Below are 19,561 nucleotides of genomic sequence, written 5' to 3'. Positions count from 1 at the left end.
AATGTCACCATTAAAAGGCTACTGAATGTAAAATGACCCACGTGAAGACAGAGCAGGCTTGTTAGTAAAACGAGACCTCAGTCGTCTGGGGTGACTCGCTTTGTACATTTGAGTTGTTGCTGGTTCCACCGCCTTGGGGTGACATTAGTGGAAACGCTTCATTTACGATGCTAATGGTCTAAGCGGTGTCATGACATCTGCAGATCTAGCACTGCATTATCAAGGTTTCTATCTCAGAAATTGGAATGGCTCAGATGTGAATTGTGCTATTAGCAACATTAGCAACCTTGTTTTATTGCTTCTCTAATACACCATCGTCTAACTATCAGTTCAATACAGAAAACATTTGTATATATTTCTGTTCCTCAGCTATACCGTGCTTCTGTATAGGCTGTTGGTTTAGTTTCATAGTTTTATTCTCCTCTATTATGAAAGAAAAAACTCTTTCAAACTCTTACAATCAAAATGAATCAATACCTACTATTTCACTCTTGTGACAGTATGTATGAACAATGTATTTTATATAAATACAAATAAAGTAACTTATTATTGGTATAATTGGTTTTTATGGTCATGAACTACTGCACTTCATCTTAATGTATGGTTTTGTGATTCTGTCCCTGTGGCAGATGTCTGGGATCCGTCTGCATCTTTTACTGGAGAGCGGGGACCTGATCCATCTCTGGGGCCCAGTCCACTCACAGATGTGGCACAACGTGGGGGTGTTCAGCAGCTGGGGGAGGAACCTACTGGGACACCCTCCCACACAGTGTCCCCAGGACATCCATAGCTCCAGCTGTGGCTCAGCCAGGGACACACAGCCTCAGAATAAACAACAGCAGTGTTGCAGCATGGTGCTCTAATAGTTTCCTGAGGGCGAACCCACAAGGAAAGACCAAAACACTGCAAATCCCTCTGTACCACAAAGTCCCTGTCAATGCCGAGGTGGATTGTTTCGTAACTGTTTTTTGTATTCTGTACTCTGACATCAATGTTAAATATCTTCATGAAATAGTAAATCAGGAAAGAGGATTTTGACATTGCTTCATTTTCAATGTAGAAAGGAATCTGAAGATCCTCTTACAGGACCTTACTTTTTTTTCTACGTCAAGATGTATTTTACATTTAAGGATGTGTCCTTTCAGTTCCTGTTGGTCATGAGACTTGCAGTTAACTGGAAAATCAATGGCCTTCGGTGGTACTGAGGAGAGGAGGTGTTAGGTAATTGGCATGAATAGCGGATGGGACAAAAAGCATGACACGCATTACTTTATATTCTGTTAATGAATTGAAATTACACGGATAGGATGGACTATAGAGTCTCCATTCCGATGCTGAATGCTTTTGAGAGGTCTGTGGTATGTCTAGATCCCTCAAAGCATTTGGTAGTCAGCGAGGCAAAGAGGCCTTCAGTATATAGATTGAATGAAACAACGTGTTCTCTTTTTTTGTTGAGTTTTGTTGAATTTTAGAAAGTTCAAATAATCTCAATCGATTCAATCAAAACAGTTCTAAAAGAACTCCAATCATCAGAAAATATCCGAACATCAGCAGTCATCCGCAATATTCATTACATGCAGTGTTTCAGATCAGGGTGCAATGGCCCATGAATGAGTCTCACGTCATGCCAAGATAATATTTGAGTGTCCCTCCCGACCATGAGTTTGGACTCCCAGGGGTGTGTCAGCTTTAGTTCACATCACAACCTCCACCAGTCTACCAGTTGCTGAATATCTTCCATAACATAAACATGTATGGGGAAACACAGCTGTCTTGTTACGAACAGTTCTTCATTAGCAATGGCTTGACTAAGCACTTGCCAGATGTGAATCTAAGAACGCTCGATTCTATTTACAACTATAGCTATCAAACACAACAACATTTTGGTACCCGATGTTAGGATGGCCCTATAATTTTGTTGAGAGTACATTTACATTTAGTCATTTAGCAGACGCTCTTATCCAGAGCGACTTACAGTAAGTACAGGGACATTCCCCCGAGGCAAGTAGGGTGAAGTGCCTTGCCCAAGGACACAACGTCATTTTGCACGGCCAGGAATCGAACCAGCAACCTTCGGATTACTAGCCCGATTCCCTAACCGCTCAGCCACCTGACTCCCACAGTAAGCACATTGTTTAGTAATGAAAGGTTCCAGTCAGGAATACTGAGAAGCGCCATCTGTCTTTCTTGGCCGCAATGCATGTGAAACTTTTGTGAAGACTTCCAATGAAATGTGGGCGGTAATTTGGTGAGGACTTTATAACTGCTTGTGAAAACCATGTTATTCTCCAACATATGAGTCACGCTTTATCTAACAACTATTGTTTAAAACTCTTGTGACCCTTACATGTGAAATGACTGGGTGACCTCTCAATCTCTCTGAAGTTTTCATTTCACCCTGTGTTTGTCCCATGTTTAGACATATCATGTAGAAAATGACAATAAGTCCAGTTGTTTGTTTAAAACAACAAATAAAAAATTAGCTGACCATGTTTGTTGTAGGAAACTATTTAGGAATGTTTCCAAATAGAGTATAATGGATGATTAAAAAAAGAGCTAAATTCCCCAATCATAATTGATAATTACAATGTATTTTAAGAATGATTGTGTTTACAGTGATATGGAATTCTGCATGATTCATCAATTATCTAGTGCTCCTGATAGATAAATATAAAAGTCACATAAGTAAATAAATTGGTTGTGTGTGGAGCAAACGTAAGTACTAAAATACAGCAAGTAAAAATGCCTTTATGATGTGACAAATCGTGCAGTACTATCACTCAGGAAGTAAAGTGTTGACATGTCATGTAATGGATTCCCATGGGGCATCCATAGCCTGGGGGACACCCTTGGAATCATCTAGAAGGCAGGGGTCCAGCAACAACCTGTATAAACAGGACCTGCCTTTGCCTGGGGCAGCTACCGCACACATGCTTCAGGGAATTGGTGGAAGACCTTGGACTTTTTACTGTAGACATACGGTATGTAATGTCTTTCTTTGCTCTAAAACAGAAAGCTTTTGTCACTTTGCATGAAGTGACTGTGTTCACGTACTTATGATTGAACGGTCGATAATATTGTACTTTCACTCATTGATGTGGGAAACATAGATTGAACCATGACAGGATGGCCAGAGAGAGGGATGTGAGACAAGCTTTGTTCTTTTCTACTACAGCATTTGGATTAAGAAACCCTCAGCTCTCCGTCGAGGATTCAGACTTTATATTTCGTTCTCACACTCTCCGTCTGTTGTCAACCTCAGCCTCCCCCCATAATAGGAAAGGACATGTTTGTTGACACAATGTTATTGGATGGTGCACTCCGTCCCCCTGGTTATTGGCAGTATTCTCAGTCTCAGCAGTTCCTCTTATGACAGATATGCCAGGTGGCAGCGTCCATCCTCCCAGTGCTGAGGTTTCTGCTACTCCATCACTTTGTGCGACCTTACTTTTCTTATTGCGTCACCAGTCTTCCAAGTTCCTCCGCTCACACACACTGTGTTTATTTCACTGCCGTTTTCTTCGCTATGAAATGATAATGCCTACTTTAACTTGAGGTTATTTATAATTCACCACATGATTTGATCTGGCTTCTACCTTCCGAACCCTGGATAGGAAGAATGTGTGGACTGTTGGAGCTTTGAGGGGTGTGGTACAGAAAAATAAGGTTTTCCTTGCACTGTGGCTACTTGTTTTATTAAAAAAAATTGTGTTCATAGAGGTTATGATGCATACAATGTTGTTGTAAATTGAGTATACCCTGTGTATAAAGTTTATTTTTATGTGACACTGAATGACACTTAACTTCAGACAAGTTACGTAAATTCAGTTCTGCATATTTAATTGGTCACTATAATGCCATACTGTCTCCTAGAAACAGGTCTACACATACTGTTGTATGACTGCATATGTTTCACTCTCTTTGTTACATACTGAGAATGGCAGAAGACCGTGGGTGAGTGTGGGTGATAATTGCGGCCGTGGGAACAGACAGTTCTGTAAGGAACCCAGCAGAGTTCCAGAATCTGTGATGAATGAGTGCAAGACTGTGGGTTTCAGCCAATCATGTGGGCTTGCTTGCTCTCTGCCCAGCATTGTTGTAGGCCTGTATGGAAAGGGAGTGGACAGCAGGCTGACAGGGTAGATTTCGTAGGTGTCCAATGACTTATTGATTACACTCTGTGCTTTTCAAAGTCGTTAAAAGTCACTCCTCTCCATGTCTGACGAGGCCAGTGAGTAATTGTGAAAAAGAATCAGTCGTTGGTAATTGAACTTCTGTGGTTGGAAACAGATGGCTGCAGACAGGACAGAGAAAGAGAGAGAGAGAGAGAGAGAGAGAGAGAGAGAGAGAGAGAGAGAGAGAGAGAGAGAGAGAGAGAGAGAGAGAGAGGGAGGGAGGGAGGGAGGGAGGGAGGGAGGGAGGGAGGGAGGGAGGGAGGGAGGGAGGGAGGGAGGGAGGGAGGGAGGGAGGGAGGGAGGGAGGGAGGGAGGGAGGGAGGGAGGGAGGGAGGGAGGGAGGGAGGGAGGGAGGGAGGGAGGGGGAAAAATGGGAAAGACACAAAGAATGGGGGCTCTGACGATGGAAACATTTGTATGAATTGTAAATAATGTAAACATGTAAATCAAGACAATAAATGTGCCTTTCTGAATGTCCCATTTTGCTGTACTGTGCTCTCTAAACACACCTCATGGGAAAAATGTGTGACATCACATTCAATTGCTATCATAATGTAGTTGCCATTATCAAAGCCTCCTCTGAAATATGTATTTGCCAATCATAGTTCCTTAAAAAAAAGTTATTAAAGTAAAAACTTTCAAGTCATACTTATTTGTGTACATGTACATATTAATTACTTTCAAAAATGGGATAAAGACAATTAGTGTAACCCTGCTGTTCTTTCTGCTTGCACTAATGAGCTGTCAGTTAGTTTTTCATGCTAAGGTACTTTAGTTTCCTTTGTATGTTTCAGTCTGTATTTTCCAAGTCATTAACTGTGGCTTTATTGGGAAGCGCTATAACAATAGTAAAGGACCCTGTGTCTGCAGTTAACATGACTTATTATATTAACGACAGATACGGTTATTGAAGTGTGGCGGTTCAAATTATAGAAACACCCTGGAACATTAAACAGTCTTTAATTAAGTGAACCAGTGAACCGATCCCAGAGAATTATACCCTTGTTTTCAAATTGTTTCAAACTCTACTTTCATAACTGAGGTTTCATTTTCTGACAGATACTGTGTTGTGGTTTTACTTGAAACTCAATAAGAGCTTTCAAGCAACTTTCTCATCTCTGAAGCCTGTTCCTCTTAGCTCTCTTAGCTGGCCGGCATTCAGTGTCCTGGTCCAATCAGATCAAGCCCTGTTTTATTCTCCCAGGAAAAGAGTGGCAGTGAAAGAGACGACATTCACTGCATTAGCCAACACAGGGTGACGGTGATTCTCCCCAACGCATCCATTTTCCTCATGACCGCGGACGTAATGGAGACTGATGGCGGAGAGAGAGGTTTGTCCTACAGGCTGGACCCTTAATCCTGGGTCCTAGCTCACAGCATTCATTAGAAGTCCCTTGGCGGCCATTGAGTAACGACATGACAGAACCCTAACACTGGTCACCTTATCACATCCCAGCTAATCGTTATATAAACTCCTTTTATCCCTTTCCCATGTAGAATATTTGTAAAATGAACAAAATACGATGCATTATGTGGGTAAATGAAGACATACCGACTAAATTACATCATTTACAACCAGGAGTGAGACATTCAGAGGCATTGTCTTTTAGGGTTATTTTAGTTTGGCACCAAGCTTGTTCTGGCATTGTAGACATAGTTTGGCCTTTAATACAGCATTATAAACTTTATGCCCTCCCCTTACCTGCCGTCTGAAGACTGTTCGGTGTATGTTGTCTGACCTGATTTAACTTTGCTCCAAGATTGGCTTTAGACGCTCGATACTGACTCCACTGTCCATTCCAAGAGACCTTTCATTTTCTCGGAATTAACCTGCTCTAGTCTCACATCAGCAACTTCAGGGACCTGAAAACCTTTTTTATTCTCGGCTGTATTTCTGACTCACATAGCTGTCACAGGCTGTCAAAGGTAGGGCTAGCACATCCCAGCGCTTTCATGTACCTATTGATCCAGTGCTGAATATAATACCATACAATTTCTTCGGTTCATTTATTGTACAACATTAAAGCACAAAATCTTCCATTCATGACAACTGCTGAAGGATAGTTGCCCTCCTTTCTCACTTTATTATTCAAATTCAAGAAGAGCCCCTCAGCAAATATACAAGCAGTGACGTGTCCAAGTGTTCCTTTTTCAGACCAGGTTTTATTCACCTTAACTATGACAACTGATGTGATAGTCGTAATAGTACATTAGTGTAAGTCGTCATTAACTTTATATCAGACTTCAGTACAGCTTGCAAAACCGTTAACATCTTACTTTTTTGACAGTCTATTGGAAAAGCCCTGGCAGGCCGGATCAGTGAAGAAGCATGTCTTCCTCTGTCCCAGCATGAGAAAATGCTTTCGTCTTTCTACTGCCTGGAATGATATTATGCAGAGTGAGTCACAGAGGATCCAAAATAAACGAATCAGTGAAGCTTCCAGTCTTGTCTCAATGACACAAACCCTCGGGTCCAAAGAACTTTTAATGATTAAAAGATATCCACAACCACAACACAATTCCATCAGTGTCCAAACAAATAACTTTAAATAGGCAGGTTGTGCTGACATTACATTGTGTCGGATATCTCTCGTCTAAATGTGAAATATCTACAGCAGTCCCCACAGTCAAATATATGCCCTGCATGAAACTCTCCATAAAAGAATTGTTCATGTAAAAATATTATTTCTGGTCAGGACTGGTTGGTGTTTTTATTCTATCAATGGAGCAATGCTTTCTTTATGTCTGTCTGACATGTCAATCCTGTTGGTCTTGAACCATGGCATGTTGCGAATTATCCTCAACAAACCTACCCTTGGCCTTCTCCATCTTTCATGAATCACATTTGAACTCCCACTTGTGTTTTCTATACGGTGTCGGGTCTCTACGTGCATGGCTGCAGAATTAGGTAGAGGAACGATGAAGAAGAACGCTGTAGAATGTTGTAAGTGTAGCCTGATGGTTCATTATGGAGCTTCAGCTGTCTCTCCAACGGACTGTACATGGTTTGGTACTTATTCTCTTTAAGGTGGGAAATACTGTTGAGTACCTGGTTGGGTGGCAGAAAAAGCCTACTGCATCTTACATAAATAATCTTTTCTTGCACAGTGTTTGTGTAGAGGAAAATGACTCAAGACCAGAAAGATTTTATTGTAATGTAATTCTTTTTTAACAGCCCTTCAGATAAAGATAGCTCACCACCATGATACACCATACAGTAACGCAAAGTATATCTGTAATCTGATGAATCGCACTAGTAATTAGGTGTATTGTTATTTTTCCCAGGGCGAAGCTATTACTGTTGCTACAGCACAGTAGGCATTGGTCTATTGTACTTCAAACACCAACTGTACATCATGAAACATCACATTGTGTTTTGGTAGAGATATGCTTCAGAATATTACATTTCCTTTCTAGTGAGGATTTTCACAGGCCATAACTCAACAAGAAAATCTTTTGTAGTTTTTTTGTAGTTCTTTTGTTTAGTTAGTAACTTGTTTAATTGACTAAAAGGTAATGAAAATGTGAGGAGATCATTATGATCTGTCAAATTATATTTGACTTTAAGAGATTACAGGTGCACAACACCAAACAAAACCCTACACTGTTGCTACTTTCTGGGTGTTTCTTACAGCAGAAGAGGCTGAGCTTGCAGGTGAGCTACATGCAGATGCCAGGTTTCTCCTCAGGCAGAATGGCATCTGGAACTTTCTCCCATCCAGCTGTTGTCAGGGGCGACCAGATGCTGACCCCACCCTCTCCATCCCCTTGTTTCTGAATGAATTGGTATGTCATCCAGGGTTGTTATTTAACAAGACTTTGCCTGGAGGATATGAAATAAAAATGTACACAAGCCATCTCTTTGACAACTAGAATTGAGATAATCCAACTGAAAGCAAACTAAATCAATCATGCTCATGAATGACAACGTCCGTGCTCCCAGTTTTCTTATTTTCATGCAACCTCATTGGCATGGCTGGATGCCCTCCTCCCTCTCTCTCTCCCCTTCTCTCTCTGTCTCCCTATCTCACTCCCTCTACCTGTACCTCTAGCTCAGGACTTTATCATTCCAGAGTCACGCTCACCTCAGCACTCATCGGGAACAAATGGTACATTACGCTAATGGAAGCAAGCAGACAAAGCACATGTTCAGCTCCCAACCTCCCAATAGCACACAGGGAGCCAATTATCGCATAACACCCCCTCTGCCATGGACAATCAATGCTTTACTTTTAGTGTCTGGTTGTTAGCCAGTGATAAAGTATAACACATTTATAGGCTTTTTTATTAATGTTCTATTTTTTACCTGCACTCTAAATCCAATCTTTTTGACCCTTGTCAGTCCTCACAACTGTTCATTCTCCCTTCAAGTGCAAGAAAGTTGTAGTGACATGAGAACATTGAGAAATATGATTGCACTTTATAACACCTATACTTAATACAATTAACATAGTAACGTAATTGTTCTCAGGATTTGAATGTACCTAAAGTTAAGGCACTTAACGTGGGTACCTAGCCATTTTTGAGACTTGAACATAACAAACCTATGTCATTAAATCCACAATGAATAATTTTGCCTTTATAGTGAGCTGTACTGTGGGACCAAATGGTCAGTTCAAGGTAGACACAGTGGAACAGTGGAAACATTTAAATGTTCAATAAAGCGGATATCATTCTTATTATCCCCCAGGATGTGCTACAGTAGGCATGGATGGGCAATTCCTTAATGGACTATAGGAAGACTAGATTAGCTCATTGGCTGGCAGTATTGGATCTCCCGAGTGAAATTAGCCAGCCTGCCTGTCTGGATAAGAGTGAGGAAAGGCTTTGGATGGATGAGAGAAGGGGTGTGTGAAGACAGAGAGAGGGAGATTGAGAGAGACGGAAGGGGTGGGGGGCTGGGGGGGGGGTTAAAATGCAAAAGAGAGAGGTAGAGAAAATGAAATGAGAGGAGATTGAAAGTAAAAGAGGCCCCATGAAGACATGCTCTTGGCCATGGTGTTCTCTTTATGTGTCTCTGATCTGCCTCTTCATGTTGATTTTGAAGTAAACTGTGTTATGTTCTTTAATTTAGACCATTCTAATCTGTAAATCCATTCTGGCCACATCTGATTCATCACACCAAAACAACTCAAGTAAACATTTTGCCCATTTCATTTTCCAAAATGGTGTTAATTGAGTTTCTGATGTGGTTAAAACGTTTGTTGGTACCCTGGCAATCTAGGTCCATCTCTGAGCAGCATGCATTCCTCATGCAGTGTAGTTCCTTTCAAATTGAACCAGACATCTTAAATGCACCGTATAGCTTATCGGCTAATCATGGAAAACAAACCAAAAACTAAAGCTGGTTGGAGCTGAGACTCAGAAAGCTGCAAGGCCAAGGACTGATGTTGCATTCATATACAAATCTTGGCTGTGTAGAATAAGTCTGCATCGCTATCTGGTAGTCCAGATATTAGAGAGTACTTTCCTCACTAGCACCGCTGTTACCAAGTTCTCATTAGCATTCAATATGATATTATTTATATTTATATTTGTGAAATTGATTGTTTGTGGAAATAAATTGTTGCTCTTGGCTTGTTTCAGTCCTGAGAAGCATGGTTCATAAGACCATGTTTCACCTTCCTCACAGCATATGCCATCGCCTGTGATAAGCTTGCTTTATTACTGTCCATGCCTCCTCAAAAATAAAACACACAATCATTTGGATGAAATGGAAAAAAATCACCATGGAAAACAATTAGTACCATTCTATACAGTGAACAACTAATGGATAACAATGACATAACCGGTACGCATTGAATAACAACTATCTTCAACAACAAGCAGGAAAGATAACCAGAAAACACAGCCCATTTCCACAGGAGAGACCCTGTTACAATGCACCAGTGTGAGAAATTGTTCCTCCACAGCCAGGTCATATGAACCAGCAGAAAGCCAGCATTCGGTTAAGGTTTTGATAAAGTGTGAGCCGAGGATATGAAGATTTTTATGCTGCTCAGTCAGTACCTGACCGCTCTCACAGCCTGCTGGAGTCAGCAGTAACTACACCCACAGCCCTACACATCAACATACTCCAAGCTCCTCCTGTGGAAACAGCCACGGTGTAATTCATGGGGAGACGGTATGAGACTGGTCTCCATTCACACATTCCATACTGTGTGGAGGGTCTCACGCATCCTTGTGGAGCCTTTTAGAAGACCCTGATTGTGGGCTTTGCCTTCTTACTGTACTGTATTGTGCTTTCCAACGGGGTGTCAGCATTCATGAATGTGACGCTGAAACACATCACTGTTTTCTTGTTTCGTTTGCAAAGGCTGTGACAAGATATTATGATGAGATATATTAGGATCCGATTCTATGATCATATAGTATGATCAGATATTATGGTCTGCACCTGTATTTTCAGACCAGAATGTAAATGATTCTGGATCCAAAGGGTGGGACCAGATCAAGACAAAGGCCCCTGACAACACAGGGGAATGGATCTGGCCGAGCCGGGTATTATGACAAATCTCCTTCAGAATGAGAGCTCACGGCTCAATGCATCACAGGGGGAGATTAGTGGGGCACTTCAAGTCTGAGTTTCATTCAAGTTACAAAGGAGTATTTTCTTTCTCTCTCAAGTTTCGGAAAAAGATGAAATGCCAAACAGTAGCAAAGAGAACATTAAACACCCGCGTGCGTCTTCTGGATGAAACAGTGTCATTGAGGTTATATCTCCAAGGCAAGCAGAGGCCTTAAGGAAGAACTTACTTTTTTTGCAGTTCTTTGCATTTATTACTCCTTGATGTGTAAATGCGGGATTTGTTTTACAATTTTGTGTTGCTTTAATAGCTTTAAAGGTTACTTCAAAAGAGTATATAAGGGAATGTATACATGTATTTGTTACTGTGGTGAATCCATCTCCAAACCACTCTCTTCATTTGACATAAAGATACAACTGCATCAAATCAAATCAAATCAAATGTATTTGTATAGCCCTTTTTACACGCAAGCATGTCACAGAGGGCTTCACATATGCCCATAGAACTGCCCCTCAACCAACCTAAACCCTCAAGGAAGACAAGGAAAAACTCCCAAAAAACTCTCAACAGGAGAAGAAAAAATGGAAGAACTGCACTGTCACCCTTCTTATAGGCTCTGACAGGTCACATGACTTGTTTATCAAATAACTGCCTGAATCCTCCCCTGAAATGACACAGGCTCTATGTCATTTGATTGACAGATGTATTATAATGTGTGGGAGACCATTGCCTTGGTCGTCAGTACCTGTGCATCCCCAGAAGCACATAGACTCCACAAACATGAATACATCACACATGTCATGGGGATTTCAATGAGCAGAATACAATGTAGCTGGATGATGCTCAATATTTGGGATTTGCAGTGTGGCTCGATAGTATCTCCAGATAAGCATACTTTTTTTCTTGGAAGCTCGGCTCAAACCTAGAGCTCTAAAACCCACAACACTGATTGTTGAATGGTTAAATATTGATGTAGCCCTGCTGGCTGGGACAGAAAATAAATATAGTTGCCGCAGTTAAACAGATTAATGCAGGTAGACTGGATGGAAAATACTGTTCAAAAATAATTTTCTTACTTTCCTGTTTACCCTGTGCTGGCAGATTGTAGATTGCTACATATCCCAGAAGTTCCAACAATTCACACAGAATTATTTAATCTCAAGATTGGGACATTTCTTTGCTGCATCTCTCATTCCGTCAGTGTGGTCGTCTTCCCCAGGGTCTGTGGATGTCCCCCAGGGTTGGGAGGACAAGGCACCCATGGCTTGGCAACTAGGCTCAGGTTTAGAGAGGGGTGAGGAGCCCCTGCTGTGAACTGGATGAATATTCATCATATTTACCCTGTGGAAGACGGGTGGTGAAATGTGATCCCCCTAGTCTCCCTAGCTCAGCTCTCTGCATTCCTCCCCATCCATCAAATGCAGCTCCTGCTTCTCCCCAGGGCTGTCCAACGCACTCTGCTGGCCTCTCCCTTCAGGCCTCGCATCCACACTGCCTCTGTGAAATGAGCCAGAGGGTGATGTGAGCTTTGCTCACACTGTGGGCTTTAATTTATCTGTCTTTGCTTAAAACGCTGCTCCACATTGCCTCTCCCTGAGCACCTGTGAGCAAGCTGCATTCAGGAGCAGATTCTTCACAATGGGAAAAAGGGGTAGATCAAAAAATATATATATCTTGAAAAGCTTTGTTGCTGAATCTCAGAGCTCATTGTAGGTGGCTGGGTGCAGCCTCTTCAAGAGAGAAGGTCCCCATCTTCCCCCACTTAAAATCAGGAACTCTATGAATTTTTACACAGCTGTTGTTTTTTTTCAAAGCATTGTTCAACAATGAGGGTTCACGTCTACTGACATCAGGCCTTCCAGGCATCATTGTGCTGCTTCCAACTGTCGTCATTCAGCACCTCAATTGCCTCAGCTGGGTAATTAAGACGGGGCTGCTGCCAAACCGTGTCACCTGGTTGCCTGCTATATTCACCCTCTTCAGCTCCAATGATAGAGGAGACGAGTGGTCCTCCGGGGGTGAATCAGCCAATCAGAGACAGGTGAATTCCGGAAGCCAGTCACGTCCCACTGATTGGGTCCTACAGTATAGAATAATCTGGGCTGTTTTTCTAACGTTGCTCGCAGAGTGCAGCACATGCGATGGTGTCTTGTGTGTTATTATGTACAATGACACCTCAATGTAAGGATATGTTCTAGGCTCCAGGTGCATGCATGGCCTGATAATAACCTTTACTGTGGTGGTAGGGTGCTTTAGTTTTGTATTACCACTACGAAAGATGAATGATTTGAAAGTAAAACATTGTGAAAATAGGCTTCTGTCTGACCGCACAGTTAGCAAGCTCCTTCGGATTCACATACGAACGTCCATATTATACTTGCTAATGTGCACCAGCACTATCGATGTGGGAGACCTGTAATGTTCCATTAGTGAGAGGGAGCTTCAGCCACCCACCAGCCTGTCCTGTCCTGTCCAACCCCCTTCCTCAACCCCCCCCCCCCCCCACACACACACACACACTCTCACACACACAAAGCTCACCACTCACCCTGCCCCAATCCTCCCCACCACCACCCCTCCCTTTCCCAGTTCCTCCTCAGACCACTGCAGACAGCGTGTAGGCTACATCAGCCATTACAGCTCTAATCCTTCAGTGTGATGACTCAGCGTATTCAAGCAGCCTGCCGGGGTGATCGGGAGTTCCCACATCGGTGACTGTTAGTGCCTCTCATGTCTAAACTCCATAATATCTCCTTCATCCTCATTGGCTCCCTAGAGACGCGGTGTCAGGGTTTATTGCCTCCTCAATCGTGCCTCTATTGTTCCACCCAAGAGGTTTTAAAGTGAACTTTTGGGCAACCTCCTCCCTTCCTCTCCCTCCCCTCCCCCAGTCAGCCTTGGTTAGCGGTGCCAATGGCAGCTATTACAGGATTGGCCTGGATATGCTGTTAGCTTGTCTGCAAGGAGAAACACCATCTCCCTGGAGAGGCAGTGTGGGTCCAGGTAGAGGAAAGGCTGCCTCCTTCATCACTGTGTTTTCATGGTAGCCTTTCCTTTGGCGAGAGTGTGAATATAACTAGAACCCCTTGAGTGTCCTCTCCAGGGACAAAGTGTTTTCACTGAGGCCACAGATCATTTCTGGATCGATACATTTACAAAAAAACAAACATTTACAGCACACACAGTGGCAAGACTAATTTTAAACTGAAGATTTACACGCCAGGCTTTGGCTCTTCCACATTTGAGTGTTTGCCCAAATGGTGGCCACGGTGTCATTTCAAGGGGAACCAGATCTGACAGGAAGGAGGTGTATCCTTTCTCTGTGTGACCCTGTTATCACCTCCTCACCGACTGGGCATCAACGCTGTGAGACGATTCAATACCCGTCAAGTGTCTCCCTGACTCTCTGTCTGTCCCCATCAGAGCCAAGGGACGGGCGCAGAGGAGATGAGAGGAATACAGAAGAGGCTGAGGCTTCTGCAGACTTCAGCAGGTGAAGACAGACAGGGTTCCTCTGGCAACAAAAGAGACATACCCTACACTGCCACGCCTGAAAGATTTCCCGGACCGCTGTGTATAGTAAGTCATGTGTTGAACACAATTTACAGTGTTGCAAGGTTTTTTTTCTTTCCTGGAGGTGTTTTGCGCGAACATACTGCAGCTTCACGCTGTAGATCACAGTGTTCCACAGTGACTGATTGAAAGATGGTCAATAGAGAAGACAGACCAATAGAGGTGTGAGAAGATGGATTGGGAGGAGAGAGTGGGCTCCTTGTCCCAACACAAGCTCCAGGCACAGCCGGTGAAGGACACTATCACACGTTTATATACACACACACACTGACAGACAGACACACACACACTAGCAGACACACGCCAACAGACACACAAACACACACAATTGCACGCACACATACAAAAACACACACTCTTCCACACTTCCCCGTGGGCCCAAGGTGATACATCAGAGGAGATGAGGCGTGCCATTAAACCTGCAATAAAACGTCCCCCTCCTTATTCAATAAGATAACCCATTCATTTCTCCCTCTGCCCTTCAGCGAAGCACACACATCAGCATGCTTCACAATGAGGAAATCTGGCAAGGACTTCTTTTGATCAATTTCTGCAGAGATGGTTGAAAAGCTCAGTCTGATTAATTAAATGCGACACTATGCCCAGTCACACAGTTCCGGAGTGAGGTGTCAAGTTAAACAGCAACTCATAAAGTCAAGGATCCTCATGAAACGTGTACGGTTTAACGCACACACATTTTCTATGCCCCCCTAACAGGTGGATCCTTCTGACTTTCAGACATATGAGGATTCTGAAGTCACAGGATTTAAGTGGATGCAAGAAAAATTGAGAAGACAGTCAAGAGGAAGTAGAACCCGTGGGTGTGGAGATGCTCCCCCAGGGACAGCTCATCCATCTTGCCAGTGAGTGGTGAGAAGTCCTCATGGTGTAGGAGTTTAGATGGAGAACAGTTCTATGTAGATACTTCACAAGTTCACTCAAATAAACAGCCCATAGGAAGAATGCATGCTTGTTTTCTGAGAGGTCTATCCCATCTTAGTGTAATATTGACTGTTGCATAAGTGCAATACTAAGTGATGTGATGACAGTAAGAAAAGAAAAAAAAGACAGAACAGCCAGATGGCAGACAAGAGATAGGATAGTCGCTTTGGATAAAAGCGTCTGCTAAATGAATACATGTAAATGTAAATGTAATGTTGGACATAATAAAAAAATAAACACTGTCTATATACTGTTGAAAAAGGGTAGGTATAGTATAGATCAGTGGTAGACCACACAAGGTCACATGTTTAAAACCCTTCCTTGGATAAAACATTTTTACCAAAAAATATGCATTACATTAAAAATGTTGGCTTGACACGTGTCATTCTGCTGTCTGACCAAGATACTTACATTTTGTTGGGTGCAGTAAAGGAGTTGTGTGGTTTGGCTTCGGAGCAGGCTGTAACAAAGAAGCAATAGAACAATAAGAAAGGGTTACATATACTTCAAGACTCTTCCAAGTTACTGTCTGACTTGTTATCTCATCTGATCCAAGTTTGCTGTGTTTGCTTTGAAGCATAGCTCGACAAAAAACCAGCACCATGGAAACTTACAACCACCATGAGATCTGTCACTTATTGCTTTTGTAAGAATATTACTTCAGCCGAGGGAGGAAAAAAAAACACAGGAGCTAATATGAAAAGGCTAATGCAGCTGTGATTAAATGAGGAATCTGCCCTCTGTCTCTGGATAATACAAAACAGATATCTCATATTGCCTTCCTATCACTGCAAATATATATCTAACAGGGGGAAAAATGAAAGGTTACTGTCACTGGATTTTTAAACCGGACGGCTAATATAACACTCAAAGAACTCGGAGCCTTAGATATTTTGCTCCATATTTGTTTTTGTCTGGCACTCTACAATTCACCGCTGGTAAATATAATTAAGATCAAACGAGGATGCATGCAGAGACTGCAACAATATGAAACATAGACACTTGATCTATCTTCCGGAGATAGGGCTGAGCTGTGACCGGAGGCTTGGAAGAGCCTTCTGGAAGCATTAGGTACAATACAAAGCTCTTTTCTTCTGCTGCTAAAGTTTTCTCTAATGACAGAGGGTTTACGGTTGGAGAACGCTCAAGGGTGTCATCAGCAGAGACTGCTTGGCCCTGGGTGGGAGAGTTCTTTGCATCTGAAAGCTCCAGCTCATCCATCATCCATATGATGAAACTCTCAGCAGCTTCTCCGTTTCCCAAATTAAATTCTCCACAGTGGCTGCATCTCGGTATGTTCTCACGTGAGTAATGTGCCAGAGAGGAGATCCTGAGAAGGCAGCAATCACAGAGGTGTCTGACACTCCGGTGAAATGTGACTCCTAGATGGAAATTTCTTTTTGAAGCAGAGGTGTTTCTCTGATTATGCCATTTCTTTAATTAACACAAGACAAAACTGAATGTCTTTTTTATGCAACTGTCTTTTCAAGTCTTCCAGGCTTGAGGTCCTGAATGAACTGTCACACCTAGGCACTCAGAGCAGCCTGCTAGGAGGCTGCACTCTGCTTCCCCTGAGTTTTGAGTTAATTGGTTTCACCTGTTGCTTGTTTGCCCCTTTTTGTTTGCTATTTAAACCCCTGTGTTCCCTAGTTTTGTTGTGAAGTCTTACTTTTTATTAAAGTTTGTCTGAGCACTTTTCCATTGAGTCTTATCTGGTCAGTGTTACTGACAATGTTGCCTGCCTTTTGACAACTCCTATTGGATTCTCTACTTTGCCCCGTTTGCCTATATTACAACCTTCTGCCTGTTTTCGGATTACCATTTTGGATTGCCTCTATTGCCCTGCTTGAATACCGATCTGTGCCTGTTCCTTGACTAACCTGTTTCGTAATAAACCCTCTGCACTTAGATCCTTCCTGAGAATGGTCTGCTTACAGGAATTAAAATGCAATGGTGGTATACTAAAAAGGAACACTAAACCAGAATGTGGATTAACAATTATCTGTCCGATAATAAGTAGGAATATTAAATTACAGAATTAAAATAAATTAACCCCAAAAAATACAGATACAGTAGGTGTCTCAGGATGTCACCTTCTATAATTTGTTGATGCTCTCACTTTCATGATCTCATCAGTATACCTAGCCAATGAGTATTTGAGATTCTTCATCCAAAATCAATTATTTTTACTCCAGTTTTTACTCAAGTGTTGAGGCTAGCGTTTCCTGCTTAGTTTCTGCTCTATGAAAAATAATACCCCATGGAGAGATTTCTTTTAGGCAATGTACCTAGAAATAAGAGAAAAATTCCATTCTTATACAACAATAACTGCTCAATTATTGATCCAGAGTAATATTTCCTTATAGTTTAGTTTTGTTCCATCTGCTTTTTTTCTTTATCCTTTCTTCTCATAAAAAATTCAACAGCCCAATCTACTCTTCCACATTTTCATTATCTGCAGATTTCATCAAGTGGATGCATTAGTGACGTTTAACGTTACACCTTTCCAACAATCCGGGCGCAAGGTCTGGGAAGTAGCCTGTATGGGTTAAGGAGCAAAACCTTGACGATCAACCTCCTTTTGCACTGGGTAGCAAGTCTTCAAAAACACCAATAATGATGATGGCTAAAGGAAATGCTTGTGTGCTTATACAGGGGCGGTAAACCATGAATCTGAGTTTGGTTATGTGAGATGTAATGTTGAAAGTATCAATAATTAAACATTTTAACATATGGAATGGAATTTAAGATACCTTGAGTTACAGGAAGCACTTTCTTTCCTTGCTAGAGTCAGTCTAGATACTAAATGTAAAGTTGGACAATGTCAATGCAAGCCAGGGTCAAAGAAACTGAAAAGCACATTGAAAATGGAAACCCTTGGAGGAAACCATGCTCCTGAACTGCACCTCAGCACCTTCCATAGCCAAAGAAAGTATCATCAACACACAAGCTAATCAGTAACATCACCATACGAAGTAAACAACCATCCTCAGCTGACAGACGGGCATCAACACTCATTCTACCAACCATGGGAACAGCAGAACACTATTTACAGGCCAACACACTTGTTGTACGTGTCTGTTGTACTGCATCCATCCTGAAGTGAGGTGGTAGACAGAGGAATGGTGAAGTGCCGTAGGAAGGGTGTGAGAGCACAGGTGGAGGAACAGCTGTTCCCAGTGTGTACAAAGACATCACCAACCACGGCCAGATGGAGCCTCTCGACACCTTGAAAAACACCCTCTGCTTCAAACGAAAGGCCAAAAATGACGAATTGCTTTATTAATGTGCTGGTATTGTGAAGATCTAATTAAATCACATCTGCATCTATATGATTACTTGGTCAGCACTCTGAGTGCTGTTTCCATAGATGGTGGGTGAAATTATTCCATTGATAGACCTCTTCTCACTATTTCTACAACATGACAGCCATTGACTGAACATAAAGTAACATCAGCTGCCATTGGAAACAGTAAGGGCCATTGACTATGAACCAACCATTCTGTCAGTCTGTCAGGCAGTCAATGGGTGTCAGAATGCTAGTGGGACCATTGCTTGTCTGAAATACTTTAGAATATCTGAATTTGTTCAAAAACGTAGGAAATCATTAGCATGGTGTTGTTGGAAAATTATAAGTTTGTGATTTCACAAACACCAGAATTCAATTCCAGGTGTGTTTTTCAGTGAAACCAAAAAACCAAGGCATGTGCTTCATGGTTTTTGGATACAAGTAATCCTTTATTCTGCCTCTTTAAATATTCAATTTACCGCAACCCTTGAGACCTTAAGAGAAAGTATCAATTTTTCATGAGGCACTTGTCAAGAGAAAATGGTGTTGAACTAGGCACCATATTTGTAGGCCGGAGATAGGTGTCAAATATGGCCCTGTAATTTAATAGCACTTTAGTGTAGGCCTCATATCTTGACACTTGACAGGAACCCCAGGGTTTTGCATGAAGGAATGCCTCCACAGAGCTGTTAGATAAATGAATGTTGCATGCACTTATGCTAATGGGATATGTACTGCCTGAGCATTCACTGGGGTGTATGCAGACAGATGAAAGCAGGTGATGAAGGTTATGTATGGCAAATTACTCAGGAATGGGTGTTTTTTATTATACAAAGGACATGAATGTATCATAACAAACAGTGGTTGTGAGAGAAATTGACTGTTTTTGTCAGAAAGGGGACAGGTCTAAATAGTGGTGAGCAGGCTTGCAAAGGAGGTAATGGATGAAATGAGCACTGGTGGCCTGTGAACACTCACTGATATCATCAAATGAAGACAAAGGCACAATCTTGTTGATGCTAAACCATGAGACAACAAAAATATGGAGATATATT

Source organism: Osmerus mordax, chromosome 2, assembly GCF_038355195.1.
Source record: "Osmerus mordax isolate fOsmMor3 chromosome 2, fOsmMor3.pri, whole genome shotgun sequence".
NCBI lineage: Eukaryota > Metazoa > Chordata > Actinopteri > Osmeriformes > Osmeridae > Osmerus > Osmerus mordax.
Note: the sequence above shows the minus strand (reverse complement) of the source record.